The sequence below is a fragment of the Quercus robur genome, chromosome 3, assembly GCF_932294415.1.
Source record: "Quercus robur chromosome 3, dhQueRobu3.1, whole genome shotgun sequence".
In the NCBI taxonomy this organism is placed as follows: Eukaryota; Viridiplantae; Streptophyta; class Magnoliopsida; order Fagales; family Fagaceae; genus Quercus; species Quercus robur.
Window position 1 is genome coordinate 49495780 of NC_065536.1, and position 12861 is coordinate 49508640.

The 12861-nt window shown below is 39.0% G+C and overlaps 2 pseudogenes; one reads left to right on the top strand and one right to left on the bottom strand.

Moving 5' to 3' along the window:
- The first annotated feature begins 5074 nt into the window (after positions 1-5074).
- Positions 5075-6159, top strand: LOC126719707 (spermidine hydroxycinnamoyl transferase-like; annotated as a pseudogene).
- A 71-nt stretch (positions 6160-6230) lies between these two features.
- Positions 6231-9121, bottom strand: LOC126719708 (spermidine hydroxycinnamoyl transferase-like; annotated as a pseudogene).
- Positions 9122-12861: the final 3740 nt, after the last annotated feature.

The window sequence follows — 12861 nt, forward strand, 5'->3', positions numbered from 1 at the left end:
CTAAAAAACCATCCATAAAGCTTAATAACTGGTGTTGAGCCGTAGAGTCAACTAAGACGTCGACCCGCAAGAGGGGCTAGCTATCTTTGGGGCATGCTTTGTTCAAGTCTGTGAAGTATATGCACATCCTCCATCTCCCGTTGGCTTTCTTGACCATCACAACATTTGCCAGCCAGTCGGGGTAGTAAACTTCCCTGATGAAGTTTGCCTCTTATAGCTTGTGGACTTCTTCCGCTATAGCTTGGTCTCGTTTTGGGACGAACACCTGCTTCTTATGACAGATGGGTGGAAAGGAGGGCGACATATTCAACCTGTGCACCATGACTGAGGGGTCGATTCATGGCATGTCTTCATGGCTCCAAGCAAATACATCCCGATTATCTTTGAGAAAACTTGTGAGTGCTGGGCGGACCATCGGGCTGGCAAGGGTGCTAATCCTGGTTGTTCTATCAGTCTTGGAGTCGTCGAGAAGTTTCTCTTCAAGCCTTTCAATGAGTTTTGCCACTATCCATTGCCCTTCTATGTTCATTGTCTGTAAGTAGTCGTCCATTTCCAACATTGCTACGTAACACTCGTGTGCAGCCACTTGGTCTCCACGTACTTCTCCTACTCCGTATTCGGTGGAAAATTTGATCATTAGGTGGTAGGTTGAAGCTACGGCCTTTCATGAGTTGAGGGTAGGTCGTCCGATGATGGCATTATAGGCAGAAGAGCAGTCAACAACAAGGAATATGACGTCTATAGTGATTTGCTAAGGATAATCATCAACCGTAATGGGCAGCGTGACTGCGCCGAGGGGGTATACTTTAGTTCCTCTAAACCCAATGAGTGGGACGTTGGTCGAGACCAGTCGTTCTCTGTCAATCCTCATTTGCTGGAACGCCGGGTAGTAGGGGATATCAGCAGAGCTTCCGTTGTCGACCAAAACCCAATTCATGTTGTAATCTCCAATCTGTATGCTAACGACGAGTGCATCATCATACGGGTGGTGGAGACGTAGAGCATCTTCTTCTGAGAATTCGATGATGGGTTTATCGATCCGCGCCATTTTTGGGATGAAACCCATTAGTTGGACATTCAAAACCATCCTGAGATAGGTCTTACGGGCTTTTTTGGACGACCCAATGGCCGTTGTACCTCCTACAATCATTCTTATATCTCTTATGGGCGTCTAGGGCACTCGTTCTCCCGTCAGGGAACCTGGTCTTGAAGTGGTTCTGCTTTCTCCTTGCTGACAAACTTCTACAACTTTCCTTACTTGATGAGAGTTTCAATTTATTGCTTCAAGTCGTAGTAGTCGGCTGTGTCATGACCGTGATCACAGTGGAAGCGGCAGTACTTATCACTAAACCTTTTATTAAGATCTCCGTTCAGCTTGCCAGGAAAGGTCAGGGCTCATTCGTCCTTGATTTTCATTAAGACATGGTCGATCGGGGCAGTCAGCGGGGTGAAGCTCATGAACTTCCCTATAGGGGGCTAGGAGCGCTTGTCCTCCCCCCGTTCTTCGATCCTAGCCATCTTTTGCCCCCTATCTTACTATATGTCTTCCTGTCTTTCCCTCTTCTTGGGTTTCTCTTCTCAAGCCAGAAGTGCGTCTTCCGTGTTCATGTACTTAGTCGCCCTATAAAGCACATCTGACATAGTCTTTAGGTCGTTCTTATATAGAGAAAATAGGAAATTACACTTCCGTAGCTCATTCGTGAATGCAGCCACAAGTATCTTGTCGTTAACTTCATCGATTAAGAGTGCCTCTTTGTTAAAGCGGGCTATGTAAGACCTCAGTTTCTTATCCTCCTGTTGCTTAATGCTCATCAGGCACGCAATGGACTTCTTATACCTGTGCCCCCCGATAAAGTGCAAAGCAAACTAGGCACTTAATTCCTTAAAGGTACCAATGGAGTTGGGAGTCAACCTGCTAAATCTTTGCGGGACCCTTCAGCGTAGTGGAGAAGGTCCTGCACATGATCTCATCTGCCACCGCCTGAAGATCCATCAGGGTCTTGAAAGACTCCAAGTGATCTAGGGGGTCCTTGGATCTGTCATAACTTTCCACCTGTGACATGCGAAACTTCGGCGGAAGAGGGAACAAAGTGACGAACGCAGTGAATGGCGAATCAGTTTGATGGACCAAGTCATCGAGGTCGCTAGACACTCGTCCTCTAAAGGCGTTCATCATAAAGTCCATCCATTCCTTCATCATTTGCATCTCTGCGACTATGTGAGATGGGGCTATATCTATGACAGATGGACGACTCGTGTCCTGTTATTTTGGTCTGCATGGGGCGTTGCTACCTTCCGGCCCTTCTTGGTTCTTTCTCTCAGCGCTGGTACCTTCTTGGTCTTCCTCCTGTGTGTTAAGCTTCGTGTTCTTTTGGTGCAACTACTCTTCCAAACTATGGTTTTTCTTGGTGAGGCGCTCCACAGCAGCGGCGAGAGTTTGAACCTATCTCTCGAAGGCGGTTGTTTGTGGTTCGTCTCCTTGAACATTTTGGTGGTCGCCATCGAGCGAGTAAGTACCATACAACTCTTTGTCCGGGAAGCGATAGTATAACTTAAAAGTCACAAGGTTCCCACAAACGATGCCAACTGATGATGCTGAAAATCGTCAGTAAGTTACACAGTCCTCACGTGCTCAAGACAACACCTACAAAACAAAAACAAGAAAGACCTTAGGAGAGTACCAGTATGGTACCAGCCAAAAACACTCCGAAAGTTAAGTTAGAGAACTTTCACAACTCTAGAGTGCCAGAACTGGGGGAATTATACATACCTTGGGTCTTGGGGTGTTTATAGTAGCATGGGATTGATATTCGTTCCTTGGCTTAGAAGATCTTTCCTTGTGGGAGAGATCTTCTTTAATTCAGGTATCTTACGAGATCTTTTCCTTATAGGACTCTCTTGATTAGGGTTAAGCGCGGGGCATAAGATATTTCCTTATATGCTTATGCGTGGAGACCAAGCCATGTTAGCCTCATCAAAGGTTCGTTTATCCTCTTCAGCTTCCCCCCGTCAGCTTCATATTTCGTCAATATATTCTAGTTGTCTCATTCAAATGTTTGTTGTCTTCAAGGTGTAGTCGTCAGCTTTGAGGTGGAATCGTCGACTTTCATTCTATCGTTGTTAGGTTGTGAACGTGTAAGCGAGGCTAATGAGTTTATTAGGACCGTCGCTTTCGCCTAATATGGATGACTTCATCAAAACCACATAATTACCCTTATCAATAACACATCATGCAAAATAATGTTTCCTATTCTTCTTTCCTTTTTCTTATTTACTTTTTAATTAATTTTTTTTATACAAGCGATAATGTGAAAATAGAATGGAGTTACTTAGGCTTAGCTCAGCTTTAGAACCTCAAGAGGCATTAAAATCTTTCAGAAGTAGTGATCTTTGTTTGTTGGTAAAGAATTTCTATCCACAAGATTTCACAGATTATGACAAACAAGTGTTGGAGAATGAGCTTTATCATTTTGAGCATAATGTAGTCCGAGATCTAGAGGTCAAAAAATTGAACAGTTTATCTGAGTTGTGCCAATGGTTAGTGAAAACTGGAAACTCAGAACACTACAAACTTGTTTATAGAATGGTAAGACTTGTGCTTACTCTTCCAGTTTCTACTGCTACTACAGAGCGAGCATTTTCGGCTATTAAAGTTGTCAAAACTAACCTTCGAAACAAAATGGAAAATGATTTTTTGACGGACTCTTTAATGTTATACATTGAAAAGGATATAGCTTCGACATTTAGTTTGGATTCAATCATAGATGATTTTGAAGATTTGAAAGAGCGTCGAGTTCCCTTTTCATAGATGATTGTATTAAGAAATAATAGTGTTTCGTATATTTTGTTTTTGTTGGTAGATGATTGTATCTTAATAAATTAAGAAACAATGATTTTTGGGTATTTGTCTTGGTTGATAGTTTATTAATACTATATGATCTTGGTTGATTTTTGTAGGATAAACCAAATGTTAGGCAGTGTTTGGGAAAACCTGTAATTTAATATCTTTTATTAAGTTATTGGAAAATTCTTAGTTTACACTATACTTGCAGTATAAGATTTATGTTATTAGCATAATGTAAACCTATAATTGCTCAAAATAATTTGTTCAAATAAATGGGGAAATCAAGAGGATACGTCTCTCCCTCATAGGGAATCTATTAAGGAGACCCCTTCAAACTTACCTCTCTTCTGTGCGTAGATCGCCGTTCAACTTCATTGAGGAGAGTAAAAGGTAGAAAAAAAAATTGATGGGTTAGCGATTAGCATCATCTTAAGTGAAGATACTACAAATATTATATTCAAAATTTTTGGAAATCCTACTACTATATATGAAGCACCTTCTGGTCTAAAAGTAGCTAGAGAAAAGATATCTTTATTTTTTAATGGAAATACACACAGCAAGCAACAGATGCTGATCAAAAACAAGATAGAAGTACAAGAAATAAAACAAACCCAGAAGTGGTATGGGACGAGTTAAAGATAACAGGCTTAAATATGAATTGTTTTTGTTGGTACTTGGTTGCATGGAAGATTTGGTACATCAAATGTAAACTCACACACGAGCGTAGGAGAAAGGAAGCATGTAAATTGACGGAGGAAGCTACAAAAGTACTAAGAAGAATATTTTCGAAAGGAAAGTAAGATGAAGTGGCACAATCTCTGAACTGGGACCAGATTATTTTCAAAGGTGATGCAAAGGCTTGTTTCGATCCTATATCGACCAGACTTAACTCCCAATTAACTATACAGGCTATCAGCATCATGATCAGTAATGTGTCAAGTTTAAGTGTGAGTTTAGATAGCACGTTTGTGCATTTCAGTGCGTCTAATTTTTTTTTAGTGGGTCCATGTGTACTGTTCACAGACCCACAAAAGTCAGCAAATAAGTTTGGGTCCCACCATATTATTTGCACCTTTAAAAAATTATTTTGCTACAATATTTTTAGCAATAAGTTTTCAATTTTCAGAAGTGGTATCCAATGCCCAAAGCAGTTTTAATGGCAAGGTGAAGGGTTTCCAAAAGAAGTTTTTAAAGGAAGTTAGGGCTCATTACCATAATCTGCAGAACAAAATGATTAACATTAGCATCAAGTCTAATTCCATGGTCATTCCAAGCGAGCCTACTCCAAGTGGCCTATTGCAGTTATCTGAGATTGATCAAGCAGCACAGTGGACTCATGCACCAATCATACACATTTACAAACCCAACAACAACACCCATCTTCATTCGAGAAGAAGAAAAATGCCTTAAGTTGTGCATTGGTTCACTTCTACCCCTAGCTAGCTGGCTACGCTAGAAAGAAGGCGGCCAACTAGAACTTGATTGCAATGCAATGGGAGTGCAAGTATTGGAAGCTTATGCTAACACAAAATTGGATATTGGTGATTTTGCGCCTACTGGTGTAGTCAAAGATCTTGTCCCTAAGATTGATTATACTACTCCAATTGAGTAGTAGCCTTTGTTCCTGGCACAATTGACAAGATTTAGCTGTGGTGGCATTTGTGTTGGAACAGCCATATCTCATACCATGGTTGATGGACGATCTGCAACTAACTTCATCAGCTCATAGGCAAAGTTGGCTCGAGGATGAGATTTGGAGGACGATGAGATACCAATTCTTGATTGAACTGTGTTGAAATCAAGTGAACCGCTTATGAAGCCGCGCTTTGATCGCATAGCATACACCACAAAGTCACCACTCGTGATCGGGAGCCTGGATGCCAAGGAAGAGCAAATGAAGGAAACTAGTGTGGCCTTATTAAAACTTACAAGAGAGCAAGTTGAGGGACTAAAGAACAAAGCCAATAATGAAACCCCATATCAAGAAAATGGGGTGTCAACAATAAGGCCCTATTCTAGATACGAGGCTATTTTCGGCCACATGTGGAGGTGTGCTTGTAAGGCACGTCATGCATTTGATCGCGACAATCAATCTACAAGAGTTCGCATTGTAGTTGACATTCGCAACTGGTTAAATCCACATCTCTATAAAACAATATTTTGGAAACGCAATTTGTACTACAGTGACATCAACATGTCTCTATGGCGACCTCTTGTCCAAGCCACTAAGTTATTTTGTTGGAAAACTAAGGGAAGCCATTGAGACTGTGAAAGACAAGTATATAAGGTCTAATCTTGATTTTAGAGCAAGCTAGAAGCATGTTGATGGTCTAAGGTTCAGCTTTCACATTCGAGGACTTAGTACAGAAGCACATTATATAGCAAGTCAGAAGCACATTTCACATTTCAAATGTGCTTCTGTACTGAGTCCTCGAATGTGAAAGCTGAACCTTAGACCATCAACATGCTTTTGGCTTGCTATAAAATCAAGATTAGACCTTATATACTCATCTATCACAGTCTCAATGGCTTCCCTTAGTTTTCCAGCAAAATAACTCAGTGGCTTGGACAAGAGGTCACCATAGAGACATGTTAATGTCACTATAGTACAAATTGTGTTTCCAAAATATTGTTTTATGGAGATGTGGATTTAATCGGTTGCGAATGTCAACTACAATGCGAACTCTTGTAGATTGATTGTCGCGATCAAGTGCACAACGTGCCTTACAAGCACACCTCCACATGTGGCCGGAAATAGCCTCGTATCTAGAATAGGGCCTTGTTGTCGACACCCCATTTTCTTGATATGGGGTTTCATTATTGGCTCTGTTCTTTAGTCCTTCAACTTGCTCCCTTGTAAATTTTAATAAGGCCACACTAATTTCCTTCATTTGCTCTTCCTTGGCATCCAAGCTCCCGATCATGAGTGGTGACTTTGTGGTGTATGCTATGTGATCAAAGCATGGCTTCATAAGCAGTTCACTTGATTTCAACATAGTTTGATCAAGAAATGGTATCTCATCGTCCTCAAAATCACATCCTCGAGCCAACTTTGCCTATGAGCTGATGAAGTTAGTTGCAGATTGTCCATCAACCATAGTATGAGATATGGCTGTTCCAACACAAATGCCACCACAACTAAATCTTGTCAATTGTGCTAGGAATGAAGATAGGCATGTCCCATTAGCCACCTGTGACTTAGAAAGAATTAATGCTGATGAGTTAGAAATCAACACTTGATAAAAAAGACGCCTGGTACCTCGAGGAACCCAGGAAAGTGAACCATGAAGAAAGGTGGCTGAGGTTCTTTCAGCTTAACAGGTAGGAATCCACCAATTTAGAGGAAAAGACAAAAGATGAGGCAGCCAAAAGGTGGGGTCTGAAAAGGTCCATCTAGAAGCTTAGGGAAGAGAAGATTGAAAATCAACTTTTAGGAACCCCACAAAAAGGAAGGTTAGTTGGGGACTTTTTAAGGGGAAATCTCAAAAGAAGGCTATAGTGAGAAAATAAGGAAAGGACCAGCCACCAATATTGCTAACACAACATTGGTTTTGGTACCTAGGGCAACAAATGAAAGGAATCAATGGCACACCAAAAACTCTAGGAAGATACTATAAAAAGGGATTAAGCCATCAGCAAAATTCATTCAACAATAACTAATCAGAGCCAAAAAAGCCTTTGAAAGACTTCTTAAAAATTCAAAAAAGGAGAAAAAAGGAAAAACACTGTGAGAGATCCTGAGATAGGCACTAGAGGATACACTTGAATTTAAGGGGATTCAAACCTCACAAGTCTTAGAAGCCCACAAAGAGCTATCTAAGTCTGTGACCTTTGAACTTATTTGAACCTTGTGACATATCCTAGTGGAAAGAAGGGCTCAAAGTACTAAAACTCAATATAATGAAATATCATTTTATTTTCTGAGGAGCCCTAACGTCTTTATTCTATTTTCCTTTATTTCTCTATTGTTCCTTAGCCATTTGTTTTACAATATATATATATATATATATACACATATGAGTATGTATGTGTTGTAGGATCTATGTTTTGTGCACAACTTAGTTCGTAATCAGCTGAACATAGTTGCAGTGAACCAAGCCCAGTCCACCAAACAAGTACAAAACTCTTTGAGGGCCCAGGATCCTTGATTCTACTTGGACTTGGGTATTGTCCAAAAATAAGAACCCACACCCTCTTAGTGCAATGAATTGAATTTGAATTTAAATGCTTATAGTAAAAAACTACAATATTACATGAGAAATGCTATATCCACAATATTTTTACAGCATTTTCACAATAAATCTTATGTGACAGGTTGTTACTTGCTGTTATTAGGGTCTGTTTGGGATCCGCTTATTTTGCTGAAACTGAAATTTTTTTGCTGAAAATACTGTACATAAAGGTAAAAGTTAGCTAAAATAGTATAGTAAGACCCATGAATAGTACCAAAAAGTGTTGTGGAACCCATGAATAGTAGCAAAAATAAGCTGAATAGTAAAATAAGTTGGCAAAAATAATCTTTGCCAAATGGACACTTAGTGGGCAACAAAGTAATTTCAATTGTAAATTCAAATTAAAAACCTGTGACAACCTAACAACTAGGATTTGTTGTGAAAATATTATGGACGTCACACCTCTCATATTATATAGCAAAGCCCATACAATTCCTACGCAAATTTTTGGGTTTAGCTTTCCTCTAATACTTTTTTTTAACTAGAATCTCCTTTTATTTTAATGAGAAACTGCCACATCATCCACTAACTAAATAAAACAAGGAGATTAAAATCCAATACCACTTGTCATTGTGTATTTAAAATAAAAGGAGACCCCCAGTTAAAAAAGTACTGGAGGTAAGCCAAAACCCAAATCTTTTGACCCACATCATGTTCCAGACTTAATGCCTTTAATGTTTGTTAGCGTGTTTAACATCGTAAGCAAAATGATAATGTTGTTGTTTAGCAACAAAAAAAAAAATGTTGTAAGCAAAATGTGGCTCTCTTTAGTCTTTTTGGCAACAGTGCTTGTTAAGGTTGAACTAAAGTGGACTCCAACTAATAAACAGTTGGGATAAATGAATGAAAAAAAATTACAATGAATGGTAGTTTTGTAAATAAGAAAGCATGTGGTGGTATTTGTAAAAAAAAAAAAAAAAAAAAAAGCACAATCCTAGAAATTTCTTATCTGAGCAAAAGTCTTTTATACGTCGAGCACATGAGTCCTTTGTCACACTAATAGGTGCCCCACAAGAGATACCTTCTCCTTATTTTCCCTTCCCATGTTTTTATCTCTTTTTTCTACTTTTTTTTTTTTTTTTTTTAATCTTTCTCTTTCGTTCCTCTTCTTAGTCACACTCCCTCTCAATTCTCAAACTTCTTCACCAGCGTGGGACATGGGCATTTGGTAGATGGGAAAGAAGAGAAATGTGAAAAAGGGCATTTTGGTCTTTTTGTTAATTTTTCTTTCTCCCTATAAAGTTGGCTCCAAACTTAGCAATATTTTATGGGGTCGGGATGTTCTACAGAGGGGAGCCAAGTGGAAAGTAGAGTGTAGGGACTCTATCAGCATTTGGCTTAACCAATGGTTTACCTTCAAATGATCATCCTCAAGTCTTATCTCTAGTAGTTGGCAGTTTTAAAGATGCCAAGGTCAGTTCTCTTATTAATCATATGTCCAATAGCTGGGATGAGGATTTAATCAAGGGTTTTTTACCCCCTAGAGGTCGAATTAATACTCAGTATTCCCTTGAGTAATATGATGGTTGATGTTAGGGTCATATTTTCTATGTATTGGCATATTATTTGACAAAAAGCAATTTACTTGTAATTGGGTAGATCTAAGATGTGTTTAGGATATCAAGATGTGTGTTGATAAGACAAAACAAGTGGTATCTTGAAAGACATGAAGATTGAACCAAGAAACAAAGTGAAGAAAATCTAAAACAGTGAATCTCAACACTAGTCTTGACACAAGCTTGACACTACCATCTATTGAAACTTAATGAGTAATTCTCAACACAAACTCGACACCTCTCGATCTATCGAGCTATGCAGTTCAGAATTCTTAGTTTAGAATTTCATTCTATGATGACTTGAATTGCTAGGGTTTCATTCACTAAACTCCTAAATGGTATAAAAGTTTTATTTTAAAAGTTATCAAGTACACAAAGACTCAGATTAGTGAATTCATATATTCTTAGGGAAGCTACTGCGTTCTTGTACATCTTAAGGTTTTGTAACCAAGTGCTTCCAAATCTTCAACATGATTTGAAGTGAAGAACTTTGCATCTAACAACAAACTTCAGTTGATGAGATCGGAAGTCAAACACGTACTGGGATTCGTGCAAAGGAAGAAGTCTCTACAAGATCAAGTCCAATTGAGGATTGGAGTAAAGGTTAACTGTAGGTTGGTATTTTGGGATAAACCAGGGTAGTGATAAGATTCCTTATACTTGTAACCACTTATTCTTAATTAGTGGATTTTTGGGAGTGGTGACATAAAATTCTCCCAGTGGGGTTTTTGCCTTGCGAGAGGTTTTCCCCATTCGTCAACAAATCAACATGTCAATTTAATTCCTGCTACACTTTAATTTATTTGGTGATTTGTGTGTGCCTCTATGATTTACATGTAATTTGACTTAATTAATTGACTTGGGTAATTGAATTAATTAACCGGGGTCAATCTATAACCCAACAGTTGAGGACAAACTTACTTAGCCATATGTCTCTTCTGGTTGTTACTCAGTAAAATATGGATACATATTCCTTATAGGGGAAAACTCTACAGTCCATCGGGTTCAAACATATCAATGTGATCAACAACCTCATTGGAAAGACATTTGGGGACTTCAAGTTCCAAACAAAGTCCAAAACTTCCTTTGGTGTGCATGTAGAGAAGCCATCCCAACAAAGAAGAGTTTGTGTCGTCGTCAAATTCTCTTCAAGGATAATTGTGAACACTATGATATGTCTTCAAAAGATGTTCTACATGCTCTTTGGAATTGCCCAGCCCTCTCACCCGTTTAGGATTTCTCCCCAACCTGGTCTTTTGCACTACCACCATCCCTTTACTACCTTCCTGGATTTGTTTCGATATGTGAAGGAGGCAAGAAAAGATTTGGAGCCGTTCTCCATGCTAGTTTGGACAATCTGGTTCCATAGAAATCAAAAACGCCTAAGGTCTGGTGTGTTCCCAATCGATCAGATCATTCCTTCAACTTCCCAAGCACTGCAAGATTTTGTTTGATGATGTGGAAGCTCTAGTGGCAATTCGAGCAATCAAGCTTGCTTAGGATTTCGAGGTCTCTGCTCTCATCCTTGAAGGTGATTCTCAGGTGGTTATAAATGCTCTGAGGGTAGAAGGTGACTCACTGGCCTTTTTTGGTCATCTCTTGGAGTTAGTGCAACCTACTATAGAAGCCTTTCATAGCATCTCATTCTCTCATACTTATAGATAAGACAATTTTGTAGCTCACAACCTAGCTAAACATGTTAAGCATGTTAGAGGTTTAAAGATGTGGGCATAGGATGTTCCTCCACATCTACTTTCTGTTCTTCCGGCTGATTACAGCTAATTTTTGTTTCAATAAAGTTCAGAGGTTTTCTTCTCAAAAAAAAAAAATTTATTCCATCAAATTCCCCAAAAAACACCTAAACATAAGCTTCTTAAATCCAGACAATGAAGGTAGTAAGGGACATAGCCGCAGATGGTTTTGAGGAAGGAGAAGTTGAGTTCTAGACATCTAATAGGTTTAAAGAAGAAAGAAGAAAAAGGTTTATTTTAATTGATTTATTACTAACACACCATGTTCATTTACTTTTATACCCAAGTACATTTTAGAGATTTTTTATGATAGTTTTAACAGTTAACCCAAAACAGTTTTAACATGTGTATACAATTATTATTTTTGCTTTATTACAATTTTTATAAAAATTTGGCATTTGAGAGAGTTTTATAACAGTTTTAACAATTTTTATATATAAAAAAAAAGTTTAACAATCCTAAATCAAATGGGATTTGTGCAAATAAATTTGGTATTTGCTACAATACTGATGAAGCGTGACTTCATCAGTCGAGTTGAACGTGTCCAAATGGATCCAAGCTCTCATCTGGATACCTGCGTAAATGAAAAGACCGCTCCTTTCAAGGTGGTCACCGGTGTGGTGCCTGCCACAACGTCTTCAATACCAAAGTCAAAACAGGAAAGTGCTTTGTAAAATGAAACAGAATAGCAGAATAACAATCAGTATCTTTCAGAGTGTCTGTGTACCTTGTGTTGGCAATGTAAGAGCTTTATATATGTTGCCTTGGATTCTAGCTGTTGTGGTTGTTAATGCCTTTCTTGGTAACGCCTCTTGCCTAGTAATGAGGCTTTAATAGGCTCCCAACAGCCTGCATGGTTGGCTTTGTAACTACCCAAGTCATTTATTGACTATATTGAATGATTTCCATCCTCGTTAGTGGTGATTGGTTTCTTCGTCTGTCAATATGACTTCGTCATTCTCAGTGGCTTCGTCTAGGAGATGTGGTCTCATCAATCCCATCAGTTACCCCCCACCTTCTGTGGTTGCCATGACGTGTCATGATGACCATAGAAGATGAAAGGTTTTCTTGAGCTGTCCATGACTCTTGGGGTTTCGCTCTGAATTAAATGCATAGTGGCGACGCCACATGCGGCATGACCACGTGGCGCGTGCTGATCGGTGGAGTTAATTGCATGACCCTTTGGTTTCCCACTGTTTTTTAGTATTTTTTTTTTTTTGGGCCTTGGTTTTTTAAACTTTCCTCTCCTTCACTTTTCCCCATTTCTTTAATCATTTGCTCTAAGTTTCTTCTTTTCCATTCACTCTTGCGACCGTTCCGACCTTGTTCCGGCAATATTCTTTGGATTTTTCTCCGATTGAGCTGCTTATTCTCAAGGTATGTTCCTCTTTTCCTCTTCCTCTATTTCCTTTTTCTTCATAATCTGTTATAAGTTTCTGATTTTTCCTTTCTCTTTGCTTTGCTGTGATTGTTTTTGG